A 13,259-nucleotide genomic window follows, 5' to 3' on the forward strand; every position below is an offset into this window, starting at 1 on the left:
TAGAATGGAAGCTATTATCATTATGCCGATAAAAAAAAAGAAAATTCCAGCCAGAATGGATAATATTATCCTAATTGGAACTAAAATCTCAGGGGTAGAATGGAGGCTATTATAATTATGCCGACAAAAAGGAGAAAATTTCAGGCAGAATGGATAGTATTATCCTAATTGGAACTAAAATCTCAGGGGTAGAATGGAAGGTATTATCATTATGCCGACAAAAAAAGAAAATTCCAGCCAGAATGGACAGTATTATCCTAATTGAAACTAAAATCTCAGGGGTACAATGGAGGCGATTATCATTATGCCGACAAAAAGGAGAAAATTCCAGCCAGAATGGATAGTATTATCCTAATTGAAACTAAAATCTCAGGGGTAGAATGGAGGATATTATCATTATGCCGACAAAAAAAGAAAATTCCAGCCAGAATGGATAGCATTATCCTAATTGGAACTAAAATCTCAGGGGTAGAATGGAGGCTATTATCATTATGCCGACAAAAACGAGAAAATTCCAGCCAGAATGGATAGTATTATCCTAATTGGAACTAAAATCTCAGGGGTAGAATGGAGGCTATTATCATTATGCCGATAAAAAAAGAAAATTCCAGCCAGAATGGATACTATTATCCTAATTGAAACTAAAATCTCAGGGGTAGAATGGAGGCTATTATCATTATGCCGACAAAAAAAGAAAATTCCAGCCAGAATGGATAGTATTATCCTAATTGAAACTAAAATCTCAGGGGTAGAATGGAGGCTATTATCATTATGCCGACAAAAAGGAGAAAATTTCAGGCAGAATGGATAGTATTATCCTAATTGGAACTAAAATCTCAAGGGTAGAATGGAGGCTATTATCATTATGCCGACAAAAAAAGAAAATTCCAGCCAGAATGGATAGTATTATCCTAAGTGGAACTAAAATCTCAGGGGTAGAATGGAGGCTATTATCATTATGCCGACAAAAAAAGAAAATTCCAGCCAGAATGGACAGTATTATCCTAATTGAAACTAGAATCTCAGGGGTAAAAGGGAGGCTATTATCATTATGCCGACAAAAAGGAGAAAATTTCAGGCAGAATGCATAGTATTATCCTAATTGGAACTAAAATCTCAGGGGTAAAAGGGAGGCTATTATCATTATGCCGACAAAAAGGAGAAAATTTCAGGCAGAATGCATAGTATTATCCTAATTTGAACTAAAATCTCAGGGGTAAAAGGGAAGCTATTATCATTATGCCGACAAAAGGAGAAAATTTCAGGCAGAATGGATAGTATTATCCTAATTGGAACTAAAATCTCAGGGGTAGAATGGAGGCTATTATCATTATGCCGACAAAAAGGAGAAAATTTCAGGCAGAATGGATAGTATTATCCTAATTGAAACTAAAATCTCAGGGGTACAATGGAGGCTATTATCATTATGCCGAAAAAAAAAAAAGTCCAGTCAGAATGGATAGCATTATCCTAATTGGAACTAAAATCTCAGGGGTAGAATGAAGGCTATTATCATTATGCCGACAAAAAAAGAAAATTCCAGCCAGAATGGATAGCATTATCCTAATTGGAACTAAAATCTCAGGGGTAGAATGGAGGCTATTATCATTATGCCGACAAAAAAAGAAAATTCCAGCCAGAATGGATAGTATTATCCTAATTGGAACTAAAATCTCAGGGGTAGAATGGAGGCTATTATCATTATGCCGACAAAAAAAGAAAATTCCGGCCAGAAAGGACAGTATTATCCTAATTGAAACTAGAATCTCAGGGGTAAAAGGGAGGCTATTATCATTATGCCGACAAAAAGGAGAAAATTTCAGGCAGAATGGATAGTATTATCCTAATTGGAACTAAAATCTCAGGGGTAGAATGGAGGCTATTATCATTATGCCGACAAAAACGAGAAAATTTCAAGCAGAATGGATAGTATTATCCTAATTGGAACTAAAATCTCAGGGGTAGAATGAAGGCTATTATCATTATGCCGACAAAAAGGAGAAAATTCCAGGCAGAATGGATAGTATTATCTTAATTGGAACTAAAATCTCAGGGGTAGAATGGAGGCTATTATCATTATGCCGACAAAAAAAGAAGATTCCAGCCAGAATGGATAGTATTATCCTAATTGGAACTAAAATCTCAGGGGTAAAATGGAGGCTATTATCATTATGCCGACAAAAAGGAGAAAATTTCAGGCAGAATGGATAGTATTATCCTAATTGGAAATAAAATCTCAGGGGTAGAATGGAGGCTATTATCATTATGCCGACAAAAAGGAGAAAATTCCAGCCAGAATGGATAGTATTATCCTAATTGGAACTAAAATCTCAGGGGTAAAAGGGAGGCTATTATCATTATGCCGACAAAAAAAAAGAAAATTCCAGCCAGTATGGATAGTATTATTCTAATTGGAACTAAAATATCAGTGGTAAAATGGAGGCTATTATCATTATGCCGACAAAAACGAGAAAATTCCAGCCAGAATGGATAGTATTATCCTAATTGGAACTGAAATCTCAGGGGTAAAATGGAGGCTATTATCATTATGCCAACAAAAACGAGAAAATTCCAGCCAGAATGGATAGTATTATCCTAATTGGAACTAAAATCTCAGGGATAGAATGGAGGCTATTATCATTATGCCGACAAAAAAAGAAAATTCCAGCCAGAATGGATAGTATTATCCTAATTGGAACTAAAATCTCAGGGGTAGAATGGAGGCTATTATCATTATACCGACAAAAAGGAGAACATTTCAGGCAGAATGGATAGTATTATCCTAATTGGAACTAAAATCTCAGGGGTAGAATGGAGGCTATTATCATTATGCCGACAAAAAGAGAAAATTCCAGCCAGAATGGATATTATTATCCAAATTGGAACTAAAATCTCAGGGATAGAATGGAGGCTATTATCATTATGCCGACAAAAAGGAGACAATTTCAGGCAGAATGGATAGTATTATCCTAATTGGAACTAAAATATCAGGGGTAGAATGGAGGCTATTATCATTATGCCGAAAAAAAAAAAATTCCAGCCAGAATGGATAGTATTATCCTAATTGGAACTAAAATCTCAGGGGTAGAATGGAGGCTATTATCATTATGCCGACAAAAAGGAGAAAATTTCAGGCAGAATGGATAGTATTATCCTAATTGGAACTAAAATCTCAAGGGTAGAATGGAGGCTATTATCATTATGCCGACAAAAAAAAGAAAATTCCAGCCAGAATGGATAGTATTATCCTAATTGGAACTAAAATCTCAGGGGTAGAATGGAGGCTATTATCATTATGCCGACAAAAAAAAAAAACATTCCAGCCAGAATGGATAGTATTATCCTAATTGAAACTAAAATCTCAGGGGTAGAATGGAGGCTATTATCATTATGCCGACAAAAAGGAGAAAATTTCAGGCAGAATGGATAGTAGTATCCTAATTGGAACTAAAATCTCAGGGGTAGAATGGAGGCTATTATCATTATGCCGACAAAAAAAGAAGATTCCAGCCAGAATGGACAGTATTATCCTAATTGAAACTAGAATTTCAGGGGTAAAAGGGAGGCTATTATATTTATGCCGACAATAAGGAGAAAATTTCAGGCAGAATGGATAGTATTATCCTAATTGGAACTAAAATCTCAGGGGTAGAATGGAGGCTATTATCATTATGCCGACAAAAAAAGAAAATTCCAGCCAGAATGGACAGTATTATCCTAATTGAAACTAGAATCTCAGGGGTAAAAGGGAGGCTATTATCATTATGCCGACAAAAAGGAGAAAATTTCAGGCAGAATGGATAGTATTATCCTAATTGAAACTAAAATCTCAGGGGTAGAATGGAGGCTATTATCATTATGCCGACAAAAAGGAGAAAATTTCAGCCAGAATGGACAGTAATATCCTAATTGAAACTAAAATCTCAGGGATAGAAGGGAGGCTATTATCATTATGCCGACAAAAAGGAGAAAATTTCAGGCAGAATGGATAGTATTATCCTAATTGAAACTAAAATCTCAGGGGTACAATGGAGGCTATTATCATTTTGCCGACAAAAAGGAGAAAATTCCAGCCAGAATGGATAGTATTATCCTAATTGGAACTAAAATCTCAGGGGTAGAATGGAAGCTATTATCATTATGCCGATAAAAAAAAAGAAAATTCCAGCCAGAATGGATAATATTATCCTAATTGGAACTAAAATCTCAGGGGTAGAATGGAGGCTATTATCATTATGCCGACAAAAAGGAGAAAATTTCAGGCAGAATGGATAGTATTATCCTAATTGGAACTAAAATCTCAGGGGTAGAATGGAGGGTATTATCATTATGCCGACAAAAAAAGAAAATTCCAGCCAGAATGGACAGTATTATCCTAATTGAAACTAAAATCTCAGGGGTACAATGGAGGCTATTATCATTATGCCGACAAAAAGGAGAAAATTCCAGCCAGAATGGATAGTATTATCCTAATTGAAACTAAAATCTCAGGGGTAGAATGGAGGATATTATCATTATGCCGACAAAAAAAGAAAATTCCAGCCAGAACGGATAGCATTATCCTAATTGGAACTAAAATCTCAGGGGTAGAATGGAGGCTATTATCATTATGCCGACAAAAAGGAGAAAATTCCAGCCAGAATGGATAGTATTATCCTAATTGGAACTAAAATCTCAGGGGTAGAATGGAGGCTATTATCATTATGCCGACAAAAAAAGAAAATTCCAGCCAGAATGGATACTATTATCCAAATTGAAACTAAAATCTCAGGGGTAGAATGGAGGCTATTATCATTATGCCGACAAAAAAAGAAAATTCCAGCCAGAATGGATAGTATTATCCTAATTGAAACTAAAATCTCAGGGGTAGAATGGAGGCTATTATCATTATGCTGACAAAAAGGAGAAAATTTCAGGCAGAATGGATAGTATTATCCTAATTGGAACTAAAATCTCAAGGGTAGAATGGAGGCTATTATCATTATGCCGACAAAAAAAGAAAATTCCAGCCAGAATGGATAGTATTATCCTAAGTGGAACTAAAATCTCAGGGGTAGAATGGAGGCTATTATCATTATGCCGACAAAAAAAGAAAATTCCAGCCAGAATGGACAGTATTATCCTAATTGAAACTAGAATCTCAGGGGTAAAAGGGAGGCTATTATCATTATGCCGACAAAAAGGAGAAAATTTCAGGCAGAATGCATAGTATTATCCTAATTGGAACTAAAATCTCAGGGGTAAAAGGGAGGCTATTATCATTATGCCGACAAAAAGGAGAAAATTTCAGGCAGAATGCATAGTATTATCCTAATTGGAACTAAAATCTCAGGGGTAAAAGGGAGGCTATTATCATTATGCCGACAAAAAGGAGAAAATTTCAGGCAGAATGCATAGTATTATCCTAATTTGAACTAAAATCTCAGGGGTAAAAGGGAGGCTATTATCATTATGCCGACAAAAGGAGAAAATTTCAGGCAGAATGGATAGTATTATCCTAATTGGAACTAAAATCTCAGGGGTAGAATGGAGGCTATTATCATTATGCCGACAAAAAGGAGAAAATTTCAGGCAGAATGGATAGTATCATCCTAATTGAAACTAAAATATCAGGGGTAGAATGGAGGCTATTATCATTATGCCAAAAAAAAAAAAAGTCCAGTCAGAATGGATAGCATTATCCTAATTGGAACTAAAATCTCAGGGGTAGAATGAAGGCTATTATCATTATGCCGACAAAAAAAGAAAATTCCAGCCAGAATGGATAGCATTATCCTAATTGGAACTAAAATCTCAGGGGTAGAATGGAGGCTATTATCATTATGCAGACAAAAAAAGAAAATTCCAGCCAGAATGGATAGTATTATCCTAATTGGAACTAAAATCTCAGGGGTAGAATGGAGGCTATTATCATTATGCCGACAAAAAAAAAAAATTCCGGCCAGAATGGACAGTATTATCCTAATTGAAACTAGAATCTCAGGGGTAAAAGGGAGGCTATTATCATTATGCCGACAAAAAGGAGAAAATTTCAGGCAGAATAGATAGTATTATCCTAATTGGAACTAAAATCTCAGGGGTAGAATGGAGGCTATTATCATTATGCCGACAAAAACGAGAAAATTTCAAGCAGAATGGATAGTATTATCCTAATTGGAACTAAAATCTCAGGGGTAGAATGAAGGCTATTATCATTATGCCGACAAAAAGAAGAAAATTCCAGGCAGAATGGATAGTATTATCTTAATTGGAACTAAAATCTCAGGGGTAGAATGGAGGCTATTATCATTATGCCGACAAAAAAAGAAAATTCCAGCCAGAATGGATAGTATTATCCTAATTGGAACTAAAATCTCAGGGGTAAAATGGAGGCTATTATCATTATGCCGACAAAAAGGAGAAAATTTCAGGCAGAATGGATAGTATTATCCTAATTGGAAATAAAATCTCAGGGGTAGAATGGAGGCTATTATCATTATGCCGACAAAAAGGAGAAAATTCCAGCCAGAATGGATAGTATTATCCTAATTGGAACTAAAATCTCAGGGGTAAAAGGGAGGCTATTATCATTATGCCGACAAAAAAAGAAAATTCCAGCCAGAATGGATAGTATTATCCTAATTGGAACTAAAATCTCTGGAGTAGAATGGAGGCTATTATCATGATGCCGACAAAAAAAAGAAAATTCCAGCCAGTATGGATAGTATTATTCTAATTGGAACTAAAATATCAGGGGTAAAATGGAGGCTATTATCATTATGCCGACAAAAACGAGAAAATTCCAGCCAGAATGGATAGTATTATCCTAATTGGAACTGAAATCTCAGGGGTAAAATGGAGGCTATTATCATTATGCCAACAAAAACGAGAAAATTCTAGCCAGAATGGATAGTATTATCCTAATTGGAACTAAAATCTCAGGGATAGAATGGAGGCTATTATCATTATGCCGACAAAAAAAGAAAATTCCAGCCAGAATGGATAGTATTATCCTAATTGGAACTAAAATCTCAGGGGTAGAATGGAGGCTATTATCATTATGCCGACAAAAAGGAGAACATTTCAGGCAGAATGGATAGTATTATCCTAATTGGAACTAAAATCTCAGGGGTAGAATGGAGGCTATTATCATTATGCCGACAAAAAGAGAAAATTCCAGCCAGAATGGATATTATTATCCAAATTGGAACTAAAATCTCAGGGATAGAATGGAGGCTATTATCATTATGCCGACAAAAAGGAGAAAATTTCAGGCAGAATGGATAGTATTATCCTAATTGGAACTAAAATCTCAGAGGTAGAATGGAGGCTATTATCATTATGCCGAAAAAAAAAAAATTCCAGCCTGAATGGATAGTATTATCCTAATTGGAACTAAAATCTCAGGGGTAGAATGGAGGCTATTATCATTATGCCGACAAAAAGGAGAAAATTTCAGGCAGAATGGATAGTATTATCCTAATTGGAACTAAAATCTCAAGGGTAGAATGGAGGCTATTATCATTATGCCGACAAAAAAAGAAAATTCCAGCCAGAATGGATAGTATTATCCTAATTGGAACTAAAATCTCAGGGGTAGAATGGAGGCTATTATCATTATGCCGACAAAAAAAAAAAAAATTCCAGCCAGAATCGATAGTATTATCCTAATTGAAACTAAAATCTCAGGGGTAGAATGGAGGCTATTATCATTATGCCGACAAAAAGGAGAAAATTTCAGGCAGAATGGATAGTATTATCCTAATTGGAACTAAAATCTCAGGGGTAGAATGGAGGCTATTATCATTATGCCGACAAAAAAAGAAGATTCCAGCCAGAATGGACAGTATTATCCTAATTGAAACTAGAATCTCAGGGGTAAAAGGGAGGCTATTATATTTATGCCGACAATAAGGAGAAAATTTCAGGCATAATGGATAGTATTATCCTAATTGGAACTAAAATCTCAGGGGTAGAATGGAGGCTATTATCATTATGCCGACAAAAAAAGAAAATTCCAGCCAGAATGGACAGTATTATCCTAATTGAAACTAGAATCTCAGGGGTAAAAGGGAGGCTATTATCATTATGCCGACAAAAAGGAGAACATTTCAGGCAGAATGGATAGTATTATCCTAATTGAAACTAAAATCTCAGGGGTAGAATGGAGGCTATTATCATTATGCCGACAAAAAGGAGAAAATTTCAGGCAGAATGCATAGTATTATCCTAATTGGAACTAAAATCTCAGGAGTAGAATGAAGGCTATTATCATTATGCCGACAAAAAGGAGAAAATTTCAGGCAGAATGGATAGTATTATCCTAATTGAAACTAAAATCTCAGGGGTAGAATGGAGGCTATTATCATCATGCAGACAATAAAAAAAAAAATTCCAGCCAGAATGGATAGTATTATCCTAATTGGAACTAAAATCTCAGGGGTAGAATGAAGGCTATTATCATTATGCCGACAAAAGGGAGAAAATTCCAGCCAGAATGGATAGTATTATCCTAATTGGAACTAAAATCTCAGGGGTAGAATGGAGGCTATTATCATTATGCCGACAAAAAGAAGAAAATTCCAGCCAGAATGGATAGTATTATCCTAATTGGAACTAAAATCTCAGGGGTAGAATGGAGGCTATTATTATTATGCCGACAAAAAAAGAAAATTCCAGCCAGAATGGATAGTATTATCCTAATTGGAACTAAAATCTCAGGGGTAGAATGGAGGCTATTATCATTATGCCGACAAAAAAAGAAAATTCCAGCCAGAGTGGATAGTATTATCCTAATTGGAACTAAAATCTCAGGGGTAGAATGGAGGCTATTATCATTATGACGTCAAAAAAAGAAAATTCCAGCCAGAAAGGATAGTATTATCCAAATTGGAACTAAAATCTCAAGGGTAGAATGGAGGCTATTATCATTATGCCGACAAAAAAAAGAAAATTCCAGCCAGAATGGATAGTATTATCCTAATTGGAACTAAAATCTCAGGGGTAGAATGGAGGCTATTATCATTATGCCGATAAAAAAAAGAAAATTCTAGCCAGAATGGATAGTATTATCCTAATTGGAACTAAAATCTCAAGGGTAGAATGGAGGCTATTATCATTATGCCGATAAAAAAGGAAAATTCCAGCCAGAATGGATAGTATTATCCTAATTGGAACTAAAATCTCAGGGGTAGAATGGAGGCTATTATCATTATGCCGGCAAAAAGAACATTTCAGGCAGAATGGATAGTATTATCCTAATTGGAACTAAAATCTCAGGGGTAGAATGGAGGCTATTATCATTATGCCGACAAAAACGAGAAAATTCCAGCCAGAATGGATATTATTATCCTAATTGGAACTAGAATCTCAGGGATAGAATGGAGGCTATTATCCTTATGCCGACAAAAAGGAGAAAATTTCAGGCAGAATGGATAGTATTATCCTAATTGGAACTAAAATCTCAGGGGTAGAATGGAGGCTATTATCATTATGCCTAAAAAAAAAAAAAAATTCCAGCCAGAATGGATAGTATTATCCTAATTGGAACTAAAATCTCAGGGGTAGAATGGAGGCTATTATCATTATGCCGAAAAAAAGGAGAAAATTTCAGGCAGAATGGATAGTATTATCCTAATTGGAACTAAAATCTCAAGGGTAAAATGGAGGCTATTATCATTATGCCGACAAAAAAAGAAAATTCCAGCCAGAATGGATAGTATTATCCTAATTGGAACTAAAATCTCAGGGGTAGAATGGAGGCTATTATCATTATGCCGACAAAAAAAGAAAATTCCAGCCAGAATGGACAGTATTATCCTAATTGAAACTAGAATCTCAGGGGTAAAAGGGAGGCTATTATCATTATGCCGACAAAAAGGAGAAAATTTCAGGCAGAATGGATAGTATTATCCTAATTGGAACTAAAATCTCAGGGGCAGAATGGAAGCTATTATCATTATGCCGACAAAAAAAGAAAATTCCAGCCAGAATGGACAGAATTATCCTAATTGAAACTAGAATCTCAGGGGTAAAAGGGAGGCTATTATCATTATGCCGACAAAAAGGAGAAAATTTCAGGCAGAATGGATAGTATTATCCTAATTGAAACTAAAATCTCAGGGGTAGAATGGAGGCTATTATCATTATGCCGACAAAAAGGAGAAAATTTCAGGCAGAATGCATAGTATTATCCTAATTGGAACTAAAATCTCAGGAGTAGAATGAAGGCTATTATCATTATGCCGACAAAAAGGAGAAAATTTCAGGCAGAATGGATAGTATTATCCTAATTGAAACTAAAATCTCAGGGGTAGAATGGAGGCTATTATCATCATGCAGACAATAAAAAAAAAAAGAATTCCAGCCAGAATGGATAGTATTATCCTAATTGGAACTAAAATCTCAGGGGTAGAATGAAGGCTATTATCATTATGCCGACAAAAAGGAGAAAATTCCAGCAAGAATGGATAGTATTATCCTAATTGGAACTAAAATCTCAGGGGTAGAATGGAGGCTATTATCATTATGCCTAAAAAAAAAAAAAAAAATTCCAGCCAGAATGGATAGTATTATCCTAATTGGAACTAAAATCTCAGGGGTAGAATGGAGGCTATTATCATTATGCCGAAAAAAAGGAGAAAATTTCAGGCAGAATGGATAGTATTATCCAAATTGGAACTAAAATCTCAAGGGTAAAATGGAGGCTATTATCATTATACCGACAAAAAAAGAAAATTCCAGCCAGAATGGATAGTATTATCCTAATTGGAACTAAAATCTCAGGGGTAGAATGGAGGCTATTATCATTATGCCGACAAAAAAAGAAAATTCCAGCCAGAATGGACAGTATTATCCTAATTGAAACTAGAATCTCAGGGGTAAAAGGGAGGCTATTATCATTATGCCGACAAAAAGGAGAAAATTTCAGGCAGAATGGATAGTATTATCCTAATTGGAACTAAAATCTCAGGGGCAGAATGGAAGCTATTATCATTATGCCGACAAAAAAAGAAAATTCCAGCCAGAATGGACAGAATTATCCTAATTGAAACTAGAATCTCAGGGGTAAAAGGGAGGCTATTATCATTATGCCGACAAAAAGGAGAAAATTTCAGGCAGAATGGATAGTATTATCCTAATTGAAACTAAAATCTCAGGGGTAGAATGGAGGCTATTATCATTATGCCGACAAAAAGGAGAAAATTTCAGGCAGAATGCATAGTATTATCCTAATTGGAACTAAAATCTCAGGAGTAGAATGAAGGCTATTATCATTATGCCGACAAAAAGGAGAAAATTTCAGGCAGAATGGATAGTATTATCCTAATTGAAACTAAAATCTCAGGGGTAGAATGGAGGCTATTATCATCATGCAGACAATAAAAAAAAAGAATTCCAGCCAGAATGGATAGTATTATCCTAATTGGAACTAAAATCTCAGGGGTAGAATGGAGGCTATTATCATTATGCCGATAAAAAAAGAAAATTCCAGCCAGAATGGATAGTATTATCCTAATTGGAACTAAAATCTCAAGGGTAGAATGGAGGCTATTATCATTATGCCGATAAAAAAAGAAAATTCCAGCCAGAATGGATAGTATTATCCTAATTGGAACTAAAATCTCAAGGGTAGAATGGAGGCTATTATCATTATGCCGACAAAAAGGAGAAAATTTCAGGCAGAATGGATAGTATTATCCTAATTGAAACTAAAATCTCAGGGGTAGAATGGAGGCTATTATCATTATGCCGACAAAAAGGAGAAAATTTCAGGCAGAATGGATAGTATTATCCTAATTGGAACTAAAATCTCAGGGGTAGAATGAAGGCTATTATCATTATGCCGACAAAAAGGAGAAAATTTCAGGCAGAATGGATAGTATTATCCTAATTGGAACTAAAATCTCAAGGGTAGAATGGAGGCTATTATCATTATGCCGACAAAAAGGAGAAAATTTCAGGCAGAATGGATAGTATTATCCTAATTGAAACTAAAATCTCAGGGGTAGAATGGAGGCTATTATCATCATGCAGACAATAAAAAAAAAGAATTCCAGCCAGAATGGATAGTATTATCCTAATTGGAACTAAAATCTCAGGGGTAGAATGGAGGCTATTATCATTATGCCGATAAAAAAAGAAAATTCCAGCCAGAATGGATAGTATTATCCTAATTGGAACTAAAATCTCAAGGGTAGAATGGAGGCTATTATCATTATGCCGACAAAAAGGAGAAAATTTCAGGCAGAATGGATAGTATTATCCTAATTGGAACTAAAATCTCAGGGGTAGAATGGAGGCTATTATCATTATGCCGACAAAAAGGAGAAAATTTCAGGCAGAATGGATAGTATTATCCTAATTGGAACTAAAATCTCAGGGGTAGAATGAAGGCTATTATCATTATGCCGACAAAAAGGAGAAAATTTCAGGCAGAATGGATAGTATTATCCTAATTGAAACTAAAATCTCAGGGGTAGAATGGAGGCTATTATCATTATGCTTACAAAAAGGAGAAAACTTCAGGCAGAATGGATAGTATTATCCTAATTGGAACTAAAATCTCAGGGGTAGAATGAAGGCTATTATCATTATGCCGACAAAAAGGAGAAAATTTCAGGCAGAATGGATAGTATTATCCTAATTGAAACTAAAATCTCAGGGGTAGAATGGAGGCTATTATCATTATGCTTACAAAAAGGAGAAAACTTCAGGCAGAATGGATAGTATTATCCTAATTGGAACTAAAATCTCAGGGGTAGAATGGAGGCTATTATCATTATGCCGACAAAAAGGAGAAAATTTCAGGCAGAATGGATAGTATTATCCTAATTGGAACTAAAATCTCAGGGGTAGAATGAAGGCTATTATCATTATGCCGACAAAAAGGAGAAAATTTCAGGCAGAATGGATAGTATTATCCTAATTGGAACTAAAATCTCAGGGGTAGAATGGAGGCTATTATCATTATGCTTACAAAAAGGAGAAAACTTCAGGCAGAATGGATAGTATTATCCTAATTGGAACTAAAATCTCAGGGGTAGAATGGAGGCTATTATCATTATGCCGACAAAAAGGAGAAAATTTCAGGCAGAATGGATAGTATTATCCTAATTGAAACTAAAATCTCAGGGGTAGAATGGAGGCTATTATCATTATGCCGACAAAAAGGAGAAAATTTCAGGCAGAATGGATAGTATTATCCTAATTGGAACTAAAATCTCAGGGGTAGAATGGAGGCTATTATCATTATGCAGACAAAAAGGAGAAAATTTCAG

This window comes from Palaemon carinicauda, chromosome 45 (assembly GCF_036898095.1).
Source record: "Palaemon carinicauda isolate YSFRI2023 chromosome 45, ASM3689809v2, whole genome shotgun sequence".
Classification (NCBI taxonomy): domain Eukaryota; kingdom Metazoa; phylum Arthropoda; class Malacostraca; order Decapoda; family Palaemonidae; genus Palaemon; species Palaemon carinicauda.